General features: G+C 37.9%; 1 long non-coding RNA gene across 1 annotated transcript in view; it reads right to left on the bottom strand.

Annotated features, from left to right (window-relative positions):
- Window positions 1-460: 460 nt before the first annotated feature.
- LOC118688934 (uncharacterized) overlaps window positions 461-23,795 on the bottom strand; it is a 114,224-nt gene continuing 90,889 nt past the window's right edge. The window contains exons 2-4 of the long non-coding RNA XR_004980538.2: window positions 6,965-7,051; window positions 1,264-1,339; window positions 461-901 (exon numbers count right to left, since the gene is read on the bottom strand). This is a non-coding gene — a long non-coding RNA (uncharacterized LOC118688934). The remainder of the gene's footprint in view (window positions 902-1,263; window positions 1,340-6,964; window positions 7,052-23,795) is intronic.

A 23,795-nucleotide genomic window follows, 5' to 3' on the forward strand; every position in this document is an offset into this window, starting at 1 on the left:
GAAACTCGTGTCTAAAAGAAAATAGGAAACCAGTAGCTTACATTGTCAGTATTTATTAAAATATACTCTGCCTGGTTTGTAAAAAAACAAGGTAGTTTTGGCCATCTTTTTTTTCCCACAGAAGCATGACCACTACTACAAACTCTGCCATCTTCAAAGCATGGCAAGTACTAAGACCTACCAAATGAAGTTGCTTTAGCATGTCATGATCTAATTTTAAAAGTGAGATTCAGAAGTTAATATTCCCTTCCATTCAAATAATCACCTGGAAATCTGAGGGGTTTTTTTATACTTTTATGTACACTCTGTCATTTTTACTCTCCATAGAAGGAGAGACAAGAAAGGTGAAGGTTGGGTGTGGGGACATCAGCCTAGAATTGGAAATGCTTTGCATTATCTGGTAATCTCATATGCATTATATGCAAACACACAGGAATCCATCAATGCTGAAAGATCTGCAAACAGTTCAAAGATGACAACTTTAATTCCAGTACAAAATATATTCCCAAATGCAGCTCGTGTCCAGAAGATATAAAGAAGATAGGTGTTGTGGTTTGTCTTTGGGGTGTTTTTTTAAAAATTGCATTACATTATTCATAGACCAGAATAATGGTTGTTTGGGGAGGAGATGGTTGAGGTTTTTTTCCCTCAGGGACTGAATAAAACCTCTGAGGATGGCCAAAAAAAACCCTAATAACAATTAATCTGAAGTGATTCAAACTCTGGAGAATACTTTTTCCTTCCTACATCCTCTCCCCTTTGGTACAGCTGCTGGCAGAGAAGGTTAAAAGTTTTTTGCTGTGGACAGGGATATAGTAGTTTCAAAGTCCTGGAACATTAACATGCTAAGTATACCAGTCTTCCTATGTATCAAGTAGGGATCTTGAAAAAGATGGACCTGCTGGAGAAAAAAAGAGAAAAGGGACTGCTATTTTACAGTTTTCTATCCTCATTATCAAGCAAAGCCCAAAAACCCCTGTCCACTGACCAGTACATCAGGACAAACCCCATAGCAAATATGTGATGCTCTCGCTCATGAAACTGGAATTCCAGAATACAAAGAGTGCCTTTCAGATAAACTGGCCTAGTTCACCTGTACAAAGAAAATAAATTTATTACATTCACATTACACCTTCTGGAATTCTCAGAGCACCATCTGTTTTTAAGCAAACAATTGCAACTCATAAAGTAATATAGCTACAGTGATTTACAGAGAACAGTTCAGACCTTTATCCCCAAGTACGATGACAGAAAATTACATACTTTTCTGAATCGATGCTTCCTAGAGAGTCAGGATCAATGCAGATGTCCTTTTCATTCCTGAGTATTGTATCTATTCCTAAATTGGATTAGATTAAATAACATTAGATTGATAGATAATACCACGCATATCTTTTATCTCAATTTGACTAAACATTTGCAACGGTCCTAAAGCAATGTTTTTTCATTTGAATCTTCATGTACACAGCTGGAGATTCAACTGAATTTCTATTTCCTCTTAGTCCTGCTACTATCTTTGATGAAATTTATTTGGATGTGTGCAAATGGATGACTCTGATATGGAATTAATACAGACCAAAATTAGGAAGAAAAGTGGGAAATAACATATTAAGTGTCTCCAACAACTCTTTCTGCTCTAGGTACATAAAAAGGAAGAAACTTTGGGGCACAAAAAGTATAAGACAGTTCTTTACTGACAACTGCACTCACCCCTAAGGAATCAGGATCAACCTTTAATCAGGTCCCTTCTAGTTTAACTTTCAGGACCTCTCTAGTATAGCTTAGATACTGCTGGTATAATGGCAAGCTTCAGTCTAGAAACAGTCCTCATCTTTTCATGCTTGGTAACATAAAACCAAAAGATGTTGTGTTCTGACTGGGTGTCCTTCTATTTAATTCCTTAAAAAATTATCTACCTCAGTTTTTCCATCAGCAACAGGTGCCTTAGATCCCAGAGATTTTTGTATTGTACCTGATGGAAGAAATAACCAAATACAGATAGTTTGGTTGTATTCTGCAGTGGTAGTCAGCAGTTATATTATCCCTGCTACTCCTGTTGTAAGAGATTCTGAAAGACAGAATATCTGAAGATGAGGTTCTTAATTAAAAATGTTGATCTAAAGCCATTGTGAAATTAGCTCTGGAAATGATTGGATTTCAGGGGGAGGAAATTGATAAGGTGAGTTAAGTAGCAGTTTCATTTATGGTGTAGTTAAGCTGAAATGTCAGGATTTATCAATGCTGTTGGAAGGGTCTCAATAGTTTTCATAGGAACTGTGTAATATTGGTGTGCATTTAAAGTTCAGGCCACTCTCAATTCTTCACTTGTCTTTTTTTAATGCAATATTCCAGCCTTTCATTTTTATGACAACTGCCACCAAAATCAAAATCAATTATTTAGGGCCAAACACTCGGTATGATTGTGACTGGAGAAAGAATTTTTAAAAAATCAAATCCATCACAGGTTGCCAGTTTGACTTGAAGGAAGATGGGCAAAACCATGAGAGGCAAAAAAGTCTGTGAGTCTTTTTCCATATGGCTCTCTCTCTCTCCAGTGCAAGTCTAACTAGCCTGAGATCCAGTGGTTTGGGAGAATTATGCCATGGTCAGAAATATGGTTTCAGATACACGGATTTAGTTCCTATCTCTGCATTTCTCTGTGGATACCTAAATTACAGAGCCATGCAAAGAATGTGACAAATCATCACAGGGAGCTTGGGGCTGGATCCAGAGCTCTGGCAGAAGTGATCCTTAATTCCATGTTACTCTGAACACCTAGTTCTTCTGTGCCCTCTAACAAACAGGAGTTACCCCCCAGCAAGACTTCTGGTTAGTCCCTTGATATCAGCAGGCTTTGGAATACCCCAGCCATTGCTTTCTCTTCTGCAGTAGGATTTCTTCACAAATTGCTGGGGAAGTTGTAAAGTGCTGTTATTTCTCTACATTATCTCAGTACTAACCTACAAAAGAGGATGCACCATTAACTGACCAAATGGAACTTAATATCCTTTCAGGCTACTAGGATAAATTTTTAACCCTGGACACTAAAGCCTGCCTATAAATTTAGCAATATAATTTAAAATACCTTTTTGATATTTGCAACTTATGCAGGATAGTTTAGTGGCAGTTTTAGATGATAATTGCAAAGTTATAGCCAAGGTAAAAATTACTACAGGAACAGATGTCCTAAGGGCATAACAGGCTTTTGATTCCAGCGTGATCCAAAAAAGGTGAAGGTGTGAAACTAAAAGGCAGCTGGAGAAGTTTGAGAAAGAAAACAGGGAAGCAATCAACAATCTTTGCAGAACCTGTTAAGCAGTAATTAGCAGGAGTTCAGATAACATGCTCTCCTAAGTGATTTGTTCATTCATGGCCACAGAGATTTAAAACTGATACCCACAATTGCTGCCATCATGCTCAACATGTACTTTTCAATAGTGTTTTAGCACTGGCATATTTCTAATATCAGTTGACAAGCAGATTCACGTGAGACAGAGTTGGAAAGAGCATCTTTCCCTTGCTGAAGATTTCAACACTTTTATATGTAACTGTTTAAAGCTGAGAGGTAAAGACTAGCTAAGGTTATTGAAGAAATCTGCTGCCTTTTTCCCCACAGGGTAACATTCAAACATGACAACTGGAGCATCAGCCTCTAGTTCAAATCTTTTGGCGAGTGGCATTTGCTCAAAACTTGCAGGAATAGAGAATAATGACAAAAAAAAATTTAAATTTTTATGCAATATGGCAACTAAAACTCAAAAGATTCATAACTTGAAAAATGAAATATTCTAATGCATGCACCTACTACAGTTAAAATACTTGGAGCAATGTGACAGATACATTTAGATTCTGACTTGTTTCTTATCATCAATGTTAGAATACTTAATTAAAAAAAAACCCAAAACAAACCACAGACACCCATTCAGTTCTGTGTTGGGTTTCCTACAGTTGGGAACCCCTCTGGCTCCATTTCATAGTTGCATGTGAGATTATGAACAAATTCAGAGTGCTGAAAAATATGATGTTAAATGTGCTGCTCACAGGCACTGATTTGAGAAATAAAACAAGAATTTAGATTTCAAAGCAAGCAAGGACTCGAAATATTAAAAAAAATAGATTATTTCATCCAGCTTTCACCATTATGTGTGGTATAATGTGTAGAAGACTCAGGTTAAGGTTAATTATCCTAAGACACTGAGCTTCTTCCCTCACCAAAGTATAAACACATTTCGCACAGAGCTGAAATTTTATATTTACCTGTGTCTTTTAATTAGAGACAAACTTATTTAATTGCATGGACTTCTTTGGTCATGTGTTTGGGGGTTTTTTTGTTTGTTTGGGGTTTTTTTGTGGCAATAGATCTTCTCTCCAATATTTGCAAACCACGCCAAGGTTTTCTGAGCAAGCATAGAATTATGCTGATCCTGGTTTAGGAGACCTTTTCATAAAGGCAAGAAGCAGTAGCAGTAAACAGTTTTACAAAACTACATTTACAGGAAACATTTTATAGGATGCTAAAATTAAACTTGATTGAGGGCATTTGTTAAAGAGCTAAACAAATTACAAGAACTTAATAGAATATTTTAAGCACTTTAAAAGGAAGAAACCAGATCTTTCCCCTTGTACAGTTATCTTGAAAAGCCTTTTAAATAAATAACACTATGACATTTGATATAATTAGTTTCAAAACCTATCATGAAATGGTATCCATTTAAGGGTTTCTATTTAGCAAACTATCAGGGCTTTGGATTAGGGGAAGAGAATTCTGATGAACAATTAAACAAATGTCATCTCTTTACTCAATCCACTTTTATTTGTTTAGTGAAGAAAACATTAATGGAAATGCAGATACATTAGGACATTATGATAACTAGTACATTAATAATGCAAATAGCTTAAGAAGGTTAATTACTTCTTAAATGAGTAGTTACTGTGTAATGTTCTTCCTTTGCAAAATGCACCAACTCATTCAAAGATAAAAGCAATTTCGTTTTTTCTTGTTTTTTTTTTTTTGGCTGCAGCTACTCTTGAAATATACATAAGCATTTTGACCTGTTGGGATTGAAAACAATTATCAGTCAACAATTATAGGCTGAAGTCCAGCATTCAAAGATCAGGAATACATTATCAGTGAAAAATCTTTAGTCTTTACACAGCATCAAAAGCAGACAGTTATTTTTCTGACTGCTAAAACGTGCCTTTCCCCAAAAGGCCAAAACATAAGCAGCACATTTGAATTTCAGACGATAATTGCTGCTCTTGAAGACAATTAAACCACAGTAACTGCTCCCTTGGTTTGCATGAATGCATTCTCTCAGTTGTTGTAGCATTGTTTGAGATCCAACATATGAAGTCAACTGTCTCTGTTAGATTTAGATAAATAATTGAGCTGATTTCTCTGGTTTAAATTAAAGTATAAATTAAAGTATAAAATAAATGTTTGATAACTGGGATTTCAACATATCTACTCTTTCACTAATTACTGACAATATGAAAAAAGTTCCAGCGTATCCTGCCGCAGAGCAAAAGTCAAGTTCTGTTGCAGTGAGATCAGCATTTGATGGAACAAGTCATAGAATTAAATGCAAGTTTCTGAAGGAAGCTCACTTTCATAATTATTATTTATTCTTAGGTTTGCAGTCACTGCTTTTGGCTTCAACCTCTTACAAGTTTCCTAAGATTTCCTAAGCCACAAGCAGAAAGAAGCCATCCAGTACTTCAAACAAGAGGGAAGCTAACTTCTGTGAAGTGTTGTGGTAGGAACCAAGGTCACAGTGCTCCTTGCAGTTATTAATCAAATGTGGGATGGAGAAATCTCCCTTCCAAGCTGTCTGTTGTCCTTTTGCAGAGGCTGTTCTTGCAAATTAGTGTTCTTTCTGTAGTCCTCACTGTATATTCCTAGTTATTTTCCCCGTGGGAAGCTCAGTTTTCCTTATTTTGGTCCTTAGTTTGCAAGCAGTGCCACTGAAGTGACACATTTAGGTATTTTCCCAACACAGTCTCATGCTCCAGTAAACAGGTGCAGGGTGGGCTCTTGATGAGCACTGAGCTCTGCAACCTCCACAAGACCTTTCACCATACAGGGCTGCTGACAACTCTCCACTCAGAGGTGCAACCCAGCGCTACAGAAGGTGAAATTTAGCTCTGAAACACTTCCAAGTAATTATAAATACTGCATTACCTCAGATTTGGGGGTTAGGATCTTCGTTAAAATATATATAATTATTGACATCTCCAGAGGGTTAGGAATGCTCTGCATGCTGGTTCAGTACCTTGGAAAACAGGGGTTTGGTTCCCTTCAACACTTCAGAAAAACATGCACAATGAATGTCAATATTTAGTACCAACAACAGCAAAAATTAGCCCTGAGCATTGTTGTACTTAATAGTAGCTGTTAACATAACAACCTTCATGGGTCAGTTCAAATTACACATTCTTAAACATTTTTCTATTAAGATTTTTTTCCATGCTTTTTAATTCTGGATCCTGAGATTTCCTCCATTCTGCTAACAATATGCGTTTTGTGCATTTTCCTAATGTTGACATATCTAAATCTGACTTCCTATGGCTCAAATGATTTTAAAAGTCCCATATTTTCAGCTATAGTGTCAAATATCTATAATTATCCCCTTCATTTTCATACCAGGTCTTACTGTCATGTCCTCATTCCTTTTTTCAGAGAATTTCAGTCCCTGTGTTTGAGTATTGCATTGAAGAAGACATTTTTGTAATTTGATAATGAATTATTATGGCATAACAGAATCCATTAGTTCTCCCTGAGTCTCCCTAAGTCTGAGCTGTTGGCTGCTCTCTTCTTACTGTCAAATATCAGAAAGTTCCTACGTATAGGGAAAATGCAAAGTTTTGAGAAATGACTATGCTTGCAAAGTGAAGTTTCCTGTTTAGTTTCTCTAGCTACAAGGCGATAAAACCATACTGTAAAGATTAGATAACAATGACTCACCTAAGAGGAAGATTTTTTTTCACTCTTCTTGTGGAAAAAAATGCTGTAAAAGCACTCTCTCTGAAGTCAAAAATATATTGGCCTTGCCTGTAACATAAAGTTTCACAACATTGGGTCATTTAGTTTTAATTTTAGGGTTAGATTGTACATTAAGACCAGTACTGTAATCACCAGCTATACTTATACAGTAGGATTTTGTGATACTGACATGAAATGTGGACATGGCCCCCTCTCTCCATGACCACGCCTCCATTTAGGACTTTCTAATCACTATAAAACATTTCAAAACTTACCTTGCTAGGTTTCAGATTTGTAGCTTCTCAAGAGGGAAAAAAACAGTGTAGTAGTGCTGGTAACTATTTTTGGGTACCGCTCAAAGACATTTTTAATAGGTGTAAATTCTATTCATACTTTCTTGTGGGTTTTAAATATTAAATGAAAGAAAAACGGTCATTATTAACACGACACATTGGAGAGAAAATGAGTTCATAAATATTTTTGCTATTACTTAGTTATAACATTCTATTTCTATTCCCTGTGGAAGCAGTCTTAACATTGAGCATAATTTTTGAGGCACAGACCGTATGCAGCAGAGATAAGGCTGCAGTCCCAGGAGCTGCTGCACAGCTCCCCCGTACATCACCCTGATGAATCCTAACCATTTATATCCTGCTTTTTACCAGTTCCTGTAAGCAGGGCCAGCTGGTTTGGCCTTACTGGAACTGGGCAACAGAGCCATCTCTCATAATATAGATTAACCTGCCTCACAGTCTTGTGATAAATGTGCTGCAATTTCTTGGTACATTATTTATTTAGTTGGTTTCTACTTGCTAGATCTAAAAATTTGCTATTGAATTTCTAAAATTTTCCTGTAGAATTTATGCACATGTATCTAACAGGAGAGGGGAGATAACACTTGAAAAGTCTCTTGTTGATGAAAAAGTAAAAGCTTTTTGAATTTTGCTTTCTCATACCAGGAAAAAAATTAAAGAAGCAAACAGCATACCTTGAAAAGTCAGATTTTTTCATTAACTATAAATTTTAATAAAGAAACTCAGGTGTTTTTTTTTTTTAATAGACAATTTCTTGAATAGGTGGTTTATTCAAATCTGCCTTAGGTCACAGGAAGCTCAGGAACTATCGATTGGATCAGTTATTGCCTTCATTGTTCACTGTTCAAAATGAGCTCTTCTTTGCCTGAGGTTGGTCACCAAGGTCATCTGATGCCATTTATAAACCTATCAGCAGAACACCCACACAGTTCCAGAGGTTTTGTGCCTCTGGAATGAAAACTCATTTGAAATCTACACAAAGTTTGCCTAATTTCTTTTCCCAATTCTAAGCATTTGGATCCTGTTTTAAACACTTATTGTATTTAATTAAAATTCTCCACTGATTCCAGTGAGATTGTAACAAGTCAAAACTGGTTACCATTTAAAAGCACCAAGGCTCAGAGGAGGCAAAAGGAGGGACTCACAAGTATTTTCAAAGTGATTTAAAAAACCAAAGTCTCAATTAGGCAATTGTATTCATCCATTCCCAATCCCCAGCTCAGCAAGGAATTCAGTTTATCAGCTGCAGCATACAGGAAGGTATGCCCGTGCCTCCATCAGCCCTATCCACTCCTCATTCCATTCACACTTCCCAATAAGAGGCGTACTCATCCTCTACATTCACAGGTCTGGAAGGAGCAGAATGCAGCTTTGGGGCAGTAGGAATTAAAGAGGAGCTCCAAGGTTTGTATTTTAAAGGGAGTTTGTGCTTATGGTCTCATACCCATTGAGCCTGCTTTTTAACTGAGCCTGCCAGCAGCACCCCTGGAACCAAGGGCCAGCCAGCAAGTCTATTGTAAAGGAGGCTTTTGAGAGTCTACATTTTGGTAGACTCTCAAAAAGTAAGAATTCACCCCGAGATGAAATTTGGCATCAAAGGCCCTGGCATAAAGCTCGCTTAAAATGACACGAGTGCAGAAGAAAATAATTTCAGATCTAATTCAATATTTCAATGGGGAACTGTGGAAAGTGTTCAAATCTGCTGAAAATCTGGCTTTTATAATATTGTCTCCAGGAAGGTGTCTGATAGAAAAGTTTCAGTGCCAGGCAAGAACAGAATTATCCTCCATTTAGAAGGAAGTAAATAGATCATTTCTCTCTGACCTCCAAAGAGGAAGGACTATTCTCTCCACACGGCGGTGAAATGTAATAAAAAGAATGATACCCTTGGGATCCCTTCTACCAACAAAAAGCTACTGAGCACACTAACAGCATAGATAATCAAGGTAGTTGCATGAAAAATGAGAAATTTAAAGGATTGCTGGGAATGGGACTCTGGCCAGTAAGAAAAAAAGGCTTACGGACTAGCTAGGGGCAGTGAGTATAATTTAATATATTTCTGGCAGAAAACAAATAAGAAAGTACTCATCTGCAATTACAGGAGATGTCATCTCTTTTGAACTGGAGTTTGCAGAATCTATTTGTAAATACTGCTGTGTTTTCTCCTCGCCTCCACCCCTGTAGCAGCACAAAGGCTTTGCTCTACCCTGGCATTAGTAACATATACACTAAAAAGTTCAAAAAAGATTAATACACTTTCAAATAGGGTAATATTTCACATTTCCACTACACTGCACATTGTTTACAGTTTCATTCAGAAAGATATGGATAAAATAAGCATTTGGAATTTTGACATCAATGAGGTTTTTCACAGTGCTGTGTAAGAGCATCATGGTTTTGCTCCAGCAAAACCCTGCTGGCTGTAGTTTCCAGGCTCTCCCCACCCTTGGAAGGGAGACACGTGGAGAGTTGAAATGTGTATTCTTAAGGACAGCATCCATCTTTGTGCCAGTCCACTAGGCCTGACCCGTCTCTGGGGATTGTTAGAACGACTACTGATCTGTGTGGAACATGGAGAATGTTCACTTGTTCACCTGAACATGGAGCATGTTCACCTGAGCCCTTCTCTCTGTCACACCGTGAGGATTTGGGCACTGCCTGCTCACCAGAGCCAGCACTAGGTGCTCCTCTGCACACCAGGATGTGCTCTACAGGATTGCACCCTGGGTTTGGTGTTCATAGCAGGTTTGGTCCTGCCTCAAACCTTGCTCTGAGTGTTTTGCTAGGAAAACAGAACTCCTGGCTTCAGTGATCCCAGCTGCTGATTTCAGTGGGGTCTGCCTGAGCAGGGCAAATTCTGCTCACCATATTTATATAACTGGGAAAGATTCTACTCATTTCTCTTAAAAGAACTTACCTGTACTGCCAGTGCTTTCACATCCTGTTTGTTAACACAAGACTCTGTGTTCCTTAGTCTGTGCTAATTCATCCTGTGGTAGGTGTTCTCTGGGTGAGCTAATGCTTTAGCAAGTCATTATTCAGCATCAAAGTTTTCTCACGATTATAACCAAAAGATTAAGCATGTAAACTCCAGTGTAAAGCACTGATATATTAAATTAATATCTCGGATTAACAATGCCATTGAACATCAGTGTGGTATCAAAATCCTTAACATAAGTAGGCCAGTTGCCATGGAGATGGCAAAGTTTCAGAATGATTTTGTAGTAATGACAACAACTTTAGAACCTAAGTGCTTCCAAATAGTCTATAAAGCTGCAAAAGGAGGGGCAAAACAGCAATTGCTATTCTTGAAACAAGTTACAAGATACAAGTTCAAGATACCTGATATTCTGAGCAGGTGTTTCAAGAAGAAAACAAGTATTAGCAGTTTCTTTACAAATACCAATGGTGTATTTTTTTTTTTTTACAGAGCCCCAGGTTTTGTAGTGAGCAGTATAGCCCACATTGCTTTGAATTTAGGGTGCTCAATATCTATAATATCTGGGGTTTTTGCAATTTTCTCTGTTCTACATATGCACTTCTCTTCATTAAGGATGAAAAGAACCAACAAACTGTTTACCCTGCAGTATAAGTAAAAAACTTACTTAGTAGCTCATGAGGCTTAAAACCCTACGTAAGTTGTGTTCCTGTTTGACCAAACATTAACTTGATCCTTTGAGAGGAAGAAAATAATGTGTTCTGTAAGGCTGTTGTCTTCTGTGAATCAGACTGAAAGTGTTGATTGCAATCAGTGATAATTTGAGGGAATTTTTGAGAGGCTAACATGGCGTTTCTCTGACTGGCTGAAGAATAGCTTATGTCCATTCATCCATATTTTGTATCTTTGCAAAGCAAGTGACATAAGTGATTTCATTGCAAATTACAGCCAAATCCACTGAATTTGCTAGACCTGTGCAACAGAAACTCTGACATGAGTGGGGAACTGATTCCCCCTTTACCTTTCTAATTTTATCAACAGTGATTTCTTTTCTATCACCAGGAAAAAAAGCCACAAAAAACCCACAAAAAAAACAACCTAAAAAAGGAAAAAAGGAGAAACAGAGAACAAATTCTCCCAATCTAACCCCCACATTTTGATTTTATATTATGAAATGCAGTGATATCAAGTAGAAGTCAATAGCAGAATCTTACAGGGGGCAGTTTGACTGCAACACCATCCAAGATATGCAACAAGCAAAAGGCTGACTTGTTGATGCACATTTTAATGGACAGAGATGCACAGCAATTACTCTTTATCTATGAGTGAATTATTATTCTATGTAAATATTAGTGAAAGAAGATAATAGGTGAGCCAGTTCCTGCTTTCCTCTAGTAAGAGACTGACACAATAATTAGTTCCATTTATATGAGCTCTTCAGTGACACTTGAGGAAGTGCAGGATGAAGAAACCTCATGGTCTGAGCATAACTGACTGAAAGGGAGTTTAACATTCAGGGGTTTAGAAAAACACTGGTCTAACAGTACCAGAAGCTTAAATTCAGTGTCATTTTTTGGGGGTAGAAAGCACCTATTAATCTCCATCTATTCTAGAATTAAATGATAACTTTTGTAGAGCCTATGTTTTCAAAACTTCTGTGAAAGCAAAAGCAATGCACAGCTTCATGGAAGAATTATCACACCCATCTTTTGTGAAAGGAGTTGATATTGAGATCTGAGATATGTTTGTTTGGGGAGAACACAGTTACACGAAACAAATTCAGAAATGAAACACTAAAACATCTCATTTCACCAGAGAAAGCCAAATCAGAAAGGAACATTTCTGATACAAGTTGATGCCATTGTTAGCAGAAATAACCTGTGCATTTTAGCAGTCATGTATGCCTTGTCTATGGGGATTTTTCTGGTTACATATGGGGGTTTTGCCCCTGTATCTGTCAGATAAATCAAAGAGCCAAATGAAAATCTACTACTCAGGAGCACTATTATATTATGGCACACGCCCTGAAGGGCTGCAGTTTTGTAATGAAATGAATAAATGACAAGGAAGCAGTTTGATATCCTGAAAGTTCTACCCGTCCTTTAGGACAAGCATGTCAGGATAAATTCCATTTAATTACACTACACACAAGCTAAAAAAAAAGAGAGAGAAAAAAAGAGAAAAAATAAAATCCAAGCATTTTTTTTTTGTCTGAGGCTCCACATGTGTAATAGTGAATTGACCTCATTTACTGCTGCACTACTTCATTACATTATGACTCCACAAAGTGACACTGAAACGGATTTCAAGCAGCACAAAACTAGAGCAACAGTGTTCAACTAGGCCCACATCTCAATATTTTAAAATGGGCCATGGACAAAACAAGCTCAGTGTTGATTATTAATGTAAACTCCAGCAATTGCTGAGGGTTTTTGTTCCTGCTTGTACAACCTCTAGAGAAACAAAAGCATTCAGCAGTTCCCCATAACTGGTAGTTTGAAATTTTGAAACAATTAGCACAGCAGGAGAATGCACAAAATACCCAAGTGTTTTCCACATGTTAAAATTCCCATAAAGTACACAATGTCTATAATTTTCTGTTATTTTTTACAGTAGTATTTCGAATCAAATGCCAAGAAAATATATGGTAGATCTTGTTTTAATTTAACCTGAGGCTTGCAATGGAGTTACTTCATTGGCTTTGCTGAATTTCTTGACAATTAATATCTGTGTCTAGGAAAAAATGTTTGCTTTTCCAAATGTAGGCTTTGTTCAGAGTTTTATGTCAGGAATGTGAGAAGTTACCCCACACCTCCTTTTCAAACAGTGCTACAATTGCTGGTAACTTAAAAGGGCAGAGACAGATACAAAATATATGCTGTCACATAAATTCTTCATAATGTTACAAAATACTAAAACAACACCAGCCAAGTGTGCTATTCTAAACAAAAAAAATCATGCCATGTCATCTTCAGCACCATTTCTGGGCTGTGTAATGTCAAAGACCAGCCATTGATAGCTTTATAGCAAACATTACAAATAAAATCAGCTCTCAACAGACCGATGTGTGCAGGAACCTGCCATTCACACCACCCCCAGGCAGATACGGGAAGGATCTTCCAGGCTCGTTATATTTAGATTTAAGCAGCTCCCACTGAAATCAGCAGTGAGATAACAACTGACTTCAGCAGAAGCCAGTTAAAGCCATCAGTGTTATGCTTTGTGCCCTACCCTAGTAAAAAAAGGACTTTGGTGGAAGTTTTTGCCATGAAAAAAAAAAAAAAAGAAGAAAAAAGAGGTATTGTAAAACCACTTACATTACTTACAGAACTGGGGTGTTTCCACTGAGGAAGAAGAGAACTGAAAGGATCAAGTAAAAATTTTGAATACTGCATCTCTATGGTTTCAGCTTGCCCAGCTTGGTTGTAGAGCCACCTTCTGGTTTCAAAGAACAATTTCATACTTGCTGACAGTAAGAATGTGTGTGTGTGTACTTTAGTTATGCATTTGGAAGTGTTTCAATTCTCTGCTTTAAGCTGCGTTAGGAAAATGACACAGAAACACTGTGGATTCTGCTTTGTTCTGAATCCAAATAGTCCAGTGACACATTTGGATATCAAACAAGCTCTACCTTGGGCTCTTAGGACCATTTCTGATTATATAAGAAACTGAAACTGCAAACATGAACTCTAGGAAGTGGTGAAAGGACTCAATAGGTCCTTTCAGTGATAGGAGTCAATAGAAACAGGATGGGAACAGTTCTGGAGAGATCCTGGGAACACTCTCTTTCCACAGTGCACTTGCCTGCTGGTTTGACTTCTAATGTTACTTTTTGAAGCACAGAACCACCTCATTAATTCCATTTTCTTGATGTCTGACCATTCCCTGGTTTGGGTTGATTGCTGTAAGTTTTAGCTAATACACCATGACATTTTGAACTGATTATAGTGTTAGAGGTGTCTGCCAAATGATTACAGTCCAGAAAGAAAACTAATCATACAGCATCTCAGGCAGAGCATGAGTGTTACAGTGTCACTCTGGTTTGAAATAAGTTTTTCCTACAGCTGTGTGATTAGAGATGGCTGATCTGATCCCAAAATAGTCCTCATGTATTTCGGACAGACCAAGGATTACAAAGACACTGAGTGAGCAGGTTCTCAGTGCCATCACTACGAGACATGGGAGGGAAATACTAGCTAAAAAAATATAATAGCAAAAACCCTCTTTGTTTTCCATTTTGAAATGAAGAGGCATGGGCAAGGGGTTGATTGAGATCCTGTGGTTGTGGCTCAGAGGAGGAAAGGAGCCCCTCACACTGACAGCTTAATCTGTGCCTTCCACATTCCAGATAACTGCTCTAATCACAGACCACCTCATTTATCTTGGAGCTGTTCCAGGCTCTATAAGCAATTTCATTCCCATTAGAGCAATGATGTGAACTTTCATCTGCCACCTACATGTCAGGCAAGATTCCTTACCACAGGGCCCTCAAATTCTTTCCCTTTTATTCAGAATGCAACATTATTTATAGAAACTTGAACAAGTCCAACAGGAGCAAGTGCAAGGACAAGATGAACTCTTCAGCCCCCAGACAGCAGATTAGAGCTTTTCCATACATGCATGCCAAGCACTGTACAAAGCACTTGGCATGGAAGCCTCTTTCTCCCAAACAGAAATTGAAATTTCAATAGTGGTTAAAGGCATTCATTATTAAAATTAGCATTTAGAAAGTTCTTTTTTTGTTGGTAAGCTGGCAAAAAAACCCCATTTACTCCTGAAATGTGGGACTTGCTGTAGATGAGGTCAGTGGTGTGACACAAGACAAGGACAAATGCATACAGGAAGGCAGCTCCCACATTCCCAACTCAGAATCCCTCAGGTTCAGTGGCTGATCCTCAGGCAGTTCATATCATAAAGTCAAATGCTGCTTCCTTAGCAACTCTGCAGCCATCAGGGAATTAAAGTTATTAAAATCTGAATTTTATGAAAGACGTAAATCTCAAATTCAATAGTACCTAAGCCAGGTGCTATTGAAATCAATGCTGGAACTTGCTCTGATTTAGCAAGGCTAAATTCTAACAGCCATAAAACATACATTGGTTGCATTTTGAGTGTTCCTGTTCTTTACCTTATATACACACAGACACATGAGTTTGTAAGGATGGAAATGTTTTTTTAAAAAAAACCCTTTGAAGTATTTTTGGTATCTGATAAAGAACCGATCACTTTTCATAATTATTTTTAAACTTCTATATTGTTTTGATGTTTAGCTACTGCTGTGAGGCAGCTTTACAAACCTTCTGCTTTTATGTTCACAGGAGCACAGTTGAACTATTCAGTCCACATTACATTGATTGCTGCTGAATAGAGGACTTTTGAAGTATCACTTTAAATCTATTTGATATTTAAAAAAAACAAAGGCCTTGTGTGTGCTGTCTTCATAGTAAAGACTTTGAAATTATTTCCTGAGAATAATTAAAACAAGTTAAATTATTTATGACTGCAAAACCAAAAAAAAAAAAACACATTCTGTTAGGTCTTTTAGATCAGTCTCTAACAGGAATGTTTTGTTCTCTGAACGTGTCCTTCACACTGCTTGCTCTTAGAGAGCAGAATGAATACTATTTATAAACAAAAATAAGATTTTGTTTCATACTCACAAATTCTTTACCTGTATTTCTGCTCGGGAGGGAAGCAAGCTGTACCAAGAGTTAGAACAAGAAAGCATTTCTTGAAGACACACAGGTATGTGAGCATGCAGGGTTTACACATGCACAGTAACAGCCCTGCTTTTGGTTAGAGAACAGGTATTTTCCAAAAGGCATCACAAAAGTCATCAAGAGCTCAATTAAAATGACTGGGGAAATTCTGGAGTACCATATGCAAGACTTTCATTCTTTTCCTCTGAAATCCATTGGATAAAACATTACTGAAAAAAACACTTCAAAGTAACATTTTTGGATGTTTAGCCCATGCTCCTCTAGACCTGTTTGGAAAGGAACCAGTAGAAGTTCAGTTTCTTACCTTTTTTAGTTAGTTTTCCCAAAACTTAAAATGGAAAACAATATAAAGAGAAGGAAAAAACAAGAAAGGAAAAAAAAGGAAAAAGAGATTCTCCAATAATAATGTCAGACATGTACAAAAAAAGATTCTACACTTGCAAATGTAAAGAAAGAAAATAAGATCAAAAGCACCTTTTTAGTTACAGAGCGATGGGGTTTTTTTAGCCCTTCTATATAAAAGCAATATTTCCACACATTTCTAATCAGTAAACAGTGTCTATTTACAAGCAGAATATTTACTGCACATTAAAGTGATCAATATTCATAATATTAATTTTATTTTATGCTAGATTGACTATTAATTTCAGGGGCTTTTTCTCCTCAGAGGTTTCTCCTCTCTCATTTTTACTTAGAGAATCACAGAAGTGGAATCAGAGTGGATGAATCTATGAGAATCTATGAGATAGATGAGTGAATTAGACAGAATAATTTGTCAAGACACAGAAATATCACTTCTTCCAGGGAATGATATACAAATTATTCTAAGTTATAGTGGCCTAAGAGAATATACTTCATGACTTTTCCTCTGATGTGATTTATTCTGTGATGTGATTTGAAAAGAAAATAAATTATCAGTCTCTTGAAAGAAAAACAACTCTGATTGGGGGCATGTTTTTTATTACTAGGTGCTTTATTCATTTAAGCAATAGTCCTCTAAAATGTTTTTACAGGAAGGAAAACTTGAGGAAATGGAGTTACAGGAGAAAGGCCTGAGAGAGGAGGGGTGAGGAGAGCACTGTAACATCCCCTGTTCATGGCAATAAGGAGCCATGGAGAGGACCTGCACTTGGAGCTCATTGCTATGGACTCGTTAAAGTTGCTAAATTGCTACTGGCAGTGTGCCATGCAGAGGTTCATTTTTGTGTGGTGCTCTGAGACTAGAGACAGGTTATTTCCTCCATGGATATGGCCACAAACGAGCCATTCTCAGAGTCTTTGGAACTCATTCCTGAATGTCATACATGTCTTAGGTTTCCTTCTACCCTTCCAGAGGAAGACATGGACAAATAAGAGCAAACACTTTTTTCCCCAAACTTGACACCTCACTGTGCCCTGTCTAGAATCACAAATTTTGAGTAAGAGGTATAGTCAAAACTCATGACCAATAACAGTGAAGATAAGTAGAAATCAAAGATGTAATAGAAGCAGAAAAAGAGAACCAAAGGATTTACCAATTGCACAGAGGTGTAAATTACTTGCTTTGAAATACACTAATATGGAACTTCTGCAAAGTTTATTTCCTCTTATTTTCAGCTTGCTAAAACTTCTTTTTAAAAAATGGATAAATGCTGTAACACTGCAAGCAAGGGGTTAAAACACCTGACCTAACCAAAGGGTTTCCCAGAAAGGTGGAAACAAAATACCTTGGATAACTTTCTTGTGCAGGAAATCAATGTTAATTCAAGACAAAATAAAATGCTTTTAAAGTTATCCTCGCTTGGGAAAACCTTCCTAAAAAAATCATTGTAAGTTTGCACATATATTTCAACATTATATTTAATTTGACTTTAAGCCCACATTTCAACTGAAGCATATGTTTAAATGCATTGTGTCAATAAAGATAGACTTAAATATATGCTTAAGTGCTTTCCTGAAATAGGATTTATGCCACAAATTATGCCTTAGATTATTGCATTGAAACAAGTCTCTAATTATAATGTATTACCAGTTCTGCTGTCTATTTTCCTGCTCCATTTAATCAGTCTGGAAAAAAAGCTATTGTGGTAATTTCATCTTTTGTTGTAGATGGATGGGAATTAGAACAGAGGCCATAAGCAGCTGTACAGTGGGGAAATTAGGATTCAGATCCAGGAGCATTTCCTGTAGAGGTCTTTCAGATTTTTTCACTTCTTGTAATATCTGGTTCCAGCAATTACATAACCATCAAACCATTCTGGTCACTCCTGGATGCCATCATCCTCATTCCCTTGTTTTTGGAACAACACTGCAACCCTTATATGATGGTGCTTTCCGCTTTTCCTGCTTCCTTAATGACATTTGTGCTTATAGATCTTTACCATAATGACACTGGAGCCTTCCTTGTACTTTGGTTTTAACCAGCCAAGTTATTTACTCTGAACTGTTAATGCAAAGAAACAAAAGGAAATTACACTGCATGGATGATAACCTTGAAATTAAGGGCTGGGAGTAAACAAAGCCTTCAAATGAAAACCTTACACATTTCTCCTTAATGCACAATGAATTAAAGGCACTGGGTAAATGCCATAAATCTAATTAGGAAACATTAAGTGATCTTCCTCATTAATCAGCTCTTTAGTGATTTTCTATGAAATTAGTATTGAATTTTTTATAAAAGCAGTCTTTTTCTTCAAATTTTTCCCACCTGCCTTCACAGTGAGCAAGATGAATCATTTGCTCACATGCCTGTACATCCAAACATATGCACATACCTACTTTTTCTCAGCTGAATAAATCAAAACAGAGAGGCAAAAGGAGATGGATTGTGTGGCTGACCCATGTCACAGAAACCACGGCATGAGACAGAGCACGTGTCCTTTGCCAAACATAGCCATTGGATTCCAAATCTGGAGCAGCTCCCCAAGGAAAACAAGTCAGGTTGGAACAACTCCTTCCAGCAGCTCACTGAGTCAGAGGAGTGGAGGGGGTGAGCTGTGATTTTCTGAGAGATCCATCTGGGTCTGGATTTGGTCTAGGATGGCTCCCCGTGCTGCACCTCAGAAAGCATTAGGCAGAGGTGAGGCACAAACAAATATGCTCTTATAATTTTAGGAAAAAGCAATTTCTCTATTCATTTCTGAGAAAGGATTTCACTACTTCTCCTCTGCTGTTGTCAAGTTTTTAAAGCTTACTTCATTATCTATGTTCATGGAATCTTCTTTCCAAATTGTACATTCCCAGTTAAGCCATATCCTTTAGGCAAATCAATCCTATCACAGATCATTGCAGTTCATGTGCTTATGCGCATGGCTAAATACCCCAATAAATCAGATATCAGTATGTGTCAATGCCTTTTTTTATCTCTCCCTCAGTGTTTCCATATATTGTCTATAAAAAGCTACTTCATTTCAGCCAGATCTAGAAATCACTGGATAAAGCTAATCAAAGATTCCGACTAAACAGCAAAATGCAGTTTCACCAACTTCTTGTATCAGATGATTGTTATTTACCTCCGAATCTTAGAAAATTCTTCTCAGAAGAATATTCAAAAATTTTATTCAACTTCCTTAATTTGACTCATTGTTCTAAGTATTTTTTCTCAGATATCCGTCAACGACGTTTTAATAGGAAAACAGTAAACCGGGATTTAACACTACAGTTTAATAAACATGATACATCACATTATGTGATTTAACCATAAGTTATTTTTTCTCAGTACTGCATAGGAATAATCAGGCTCATATTTTTCTTATCTACATAGGCCTGTGTAGCTTTGCACCAAACTTCAATTTAGTTATATTTAGACAAATCCTGTATTTAGACTGGCAGAGAAATTCTGCCATTTGAACATTGGTTTCCATCTAGATTGCCATGAGAGCCTAAAGGAGAGAATAAAAATTCAGAGAAATATTTTATAGAGATGTCAATACAATTTTTTAATGCTGAGAAGTTCCAGTATGGAACAGGCATTTGCTAGAGGATTTTAGAAAAACAGCCTTCCTAGTTTGGGAAGGAAGAAAGGAATTGACACCAACTCCATATACTTGATAATGATTAGATTTTGCAGCACCTACAAAATGGTTTAACTGCCTGAATCCAATTATCTTTCTCATTGGAATGAATTGGGACAAGAACATCGTGGATAGTGAGGTTACACTGGGGCCCAGAGTCCCCACACAAGGCATTTTACATAGGAAAAGGTTCACACTGGCTGTCCTTGCGCAGCTGGAAGGAGCAATCAGCACAACTGCACACGTGTGAAACCCACAAATGCTGAATGGAAACAATCAACAGGGGCAATCAGCTGGTCAAACACTGATTTGCCTCTGAGATGAAAACAAAGCCCTCAGCACAAAACCAAACGGCTGTTGGTGTTTGGAACAGGCAGGGACTGTGCAGCACATCCCAGGGAGGAGAACTGTGCCTGAGAGTTGCCTGCTCCTGGGTGTTTCCATGACCAACACACCAACGTGCACTAACAGCAGCACAGTGGGAAGCACCAGCCCCAGTGGAGCAGAATGGAGCTGGCCCTGAATGCACAGGTGTGAACTCACCTGTGTGTCTGGGGAGAGAGAGGCTGCTGGGCTCAGCAGAGAACAGCAGCATGTCAGGCACCTGGCTGAAGGCCTCAGACACAAATCACCACCTCCGGTGAGATTATCATGGCAGGAAGTGCTTTGAGATTTACCAGCACAGCCATTCAAATATCCTGAGCCAAGACCTAGGGCATGAAGAGTCCCAAGAGCAGTGGCAATGAGTGTTTCCCTCCTCTCTCTCTTCCCATGGCTCACATAGGCTCTCTCATTAGCAGTTGCATATTTTCATTTTCAAGTTGAAATGCTGGAAAAGTAGATTTGTGTATGCACATACAGAAAACACAGCATTAACATACCACTGGGGTCCAAAACCACAAGTCTTGAACTGAAGGGAAGTGGCTTCCCTGTCCCTGGGATTTCAGGCTAATGAAAGAAGCTTCAGTGCACTTTACTGTAAGCTGATACCTGACCCAGGAGATTTGAATGAATGATTCAAGGCAGGTCAGATTTGGGGCACTGAACTCTGTAATCTGTTGGATAGCAAAATAAACACGAATATGTGGAAACACCATCAATAATTTGCAGAAATATATATATTTTGCCTTTAATGAAAGAAGTACGTACAATAGGTTTAATTTGCTTTTCACTTGAGCCAAATTCATTTGTGCCAACAGCATAGAGAATTGCTTTCATTTAAGTCTTGTTGCTGAAAAAGCACATTCATTTTTTTCCCAAAAGAAGTTTTTTCACCCCTAACAAGCTAGTAATTTTAGAAAAAACCTGTAGCTTGTCAGTTTGACATGGTTTAATTTGCAACAAACGGTAAACAGAGTATAGAAAATGGAATCTCTAATAGAGACAGGCAGAGACAAACCATATTTTTTTGTCAATAGAAAAATCTGCGTGGCAAAAAATGAATCACATATATTTGCATTTGTCCCCATGACATAAGGTTAATTACTTATGTGTGAAGCATTCCATTAGAAGGTATGCACCTAAAATAAATAAATGTTAGTTTGGTTAATTGCAGCCTAAATTCTAGTCAGTGACTGAGTATTCAGTACCCATTCATAGATACTTCCAATTTACATCTTTCAGAAAGCGTATTATGCTCCCATTTGCTCAAATGTCAAACGACAGAACGATCCTGATAAATACCATTTAAAACCAAGAAATACTCAGAAACCCCCCAAGTGTAGCTCAACAATTTTTTTGAATCAAAACGCCTAAGTCAATATGTAGGAGGAAAGCATCATCTCGTTTAAATTTCCGCTGAGGAGCTGGCCCTAAATTTTAATTATACGTGTTAGCGCTTCTTCAGCACAGCATTTCTTGTAGCACCCAGTCCTTCCAATTACTCTGCATCAAATGATTTGCTAACCAAAGCCAGCCATGAGGGAAGTTGTGTACCCATATTCCCTCAAGCAAGAAGCTTGCTGGAGGAGGAGCACTCCTGTTTGTCCTAAATTCTTTTAACATTTCCATGTGTTTTTAGCATTAGCTTTCTCTGCTTGAGCTTGCTTTGACAAGCATATAATCTGGGTGAGAATGATGTGAATACAATACTTGAGGCCACTGAAAAGCCTGGAAAAAAATTCATACTACCAAAATTATTTCAGCAACAGAGACACTGATCATGAATACAAATAAAATGTAACAGATTCCCCAGGCAATTGTATGCAGAAGTGTACATATAAATATTTATCTATTTATATCCAAAGTATTAAGAGTAAAGATGCTGAGCTACAGTTGGTCACGAGATAAAATCATGAAATGGATCCTTGGTCATTTCCAATGGTCAGCCTTAGAAGGAACTTTGAGTGGCATTTCATGATGATACTGAGGCCCCAGGGTTTTAAGCATGTGAGATAGACAAATGTAACAGTAAGATATCCAAACAGGTAATGACACCTCTGCTGGGACCTTATTCAGAATCTTGTCACACTACTGGGACATACCACAAAAACGCATCCAAGCTCCATGTTGTGTATATTCCTTGGGAATCTCAAATATGGGTTTTGTTTTTCCTTTTGCCTTTGCTTCCCCTGCATTGACCTTCACCAAAAGAGTTTTGTGACATCAAGTTGCTAACATGCAATGTGCTAGATGTAAACGTACTGTCATTCATATTTCTCTTTCCCTCTCAGTGTAAATTTTACCTGGCAACTTTTCCACTGTTGGAAATAAACCAATTATGGCAAACAGAAATGAAGTTAATTTGGAGTACATAACAGAGTCATTGTTATCCCAATTCTTCATGTAAATTAACAAGTTTAAGCATGCTAAATCAGGTAGTGACTCAACACATGGTTAAGCTGGGTTTAAGTAAGTGCTGTGGTAACTGTTTTCTAATTGGGGCCATTAAGAATAAATAAAACCCAAGGTAATAGGCAAGTGAAGACTACTAAGGGAAAGCAAGATGAGGACAGAAAGAACTTGTTAAATACCATACTGAAAACTGAAGAAAAACGCTTGTTGAATGGAAACAGTGACTATTAAGTAGAAAACAAAGAAGCAAAGATAAAATACTTCAGTGAGGTACAAAAAGAAGCAAGCTTAAAAACGGACAAAATGCAGAGCAGAATCAAAATCAAACCATACTTTTGTAATTACTGACAGTTTTTATTTAATCCAGCCAATTATCTAAAATGTGATTCAAGCACACTTGACTTCAGTGAATTGCCTTCTATAACACTTTTATGTGTATCATTCTCAAAAGTCAAGTGTGCACTGATTGCACTTCAGACAATCAGCTACATTTCTAGAACGCTGGAGAGAGGAAAAAAGCCCCACACATTTAAACCATCCACTTAGCATGAAGTTACCTGGAGTTTGGGTGTGTCTGCCCTGCTCTCCTCTCACCAGGCACTGCCCTGCTCACAGGTGCATGCATCAGGCTGGAGCTCAGAGTAGCCATGTGTGGCACAGGCCAGCCACGGCTGCTGAGCCCAAGATCATCTCCTCTGCTGGTGGCAGTCAGTGTGAAGAGAGCTGGAAGCAAGAGCTGGCCCCAATTTTCCCTTAGGAGCTGCTTTTAAGCTACACTGCCCCAGCAGCCTGTCTGTGATCCTGACCCAGGGTTGCCACCACACCTGGCTCCTTGCTAGAGAGGCCACAGCTGCCACATGCCAGAGCCACACTTGGCTCCTGGCTCCCTGTCCCTTGCAGAACGGCCACCCTTGCTGCTCCCTGTCAGCACCAGGGCATTTTGCATAAAAGCACTGTGTGTCATGCTGATGGCCTGCAAAGTTTCCAGGGTGACGTTGGTCCATAGGTCCTGACTGCCATTAACCCTAGGCTCATCCTCTTCTGACCTTGCAGGCA

The sequence above is a fragment of the Molothrus ater genome, chromosome 7 (genome assembly GCF_012460135.2).
Source record: "Molothrus ater isolate BHLD 08-10-18 breed brown headed cowbird chromosome 7, BPBGC_Mater_1.1, whole genome shotgun sequence".
NCBI lineage: Eukaryota > Metazoa > Chordata > Aves > Passeriformes > Icteridae > Molothrus > Molothrus ater.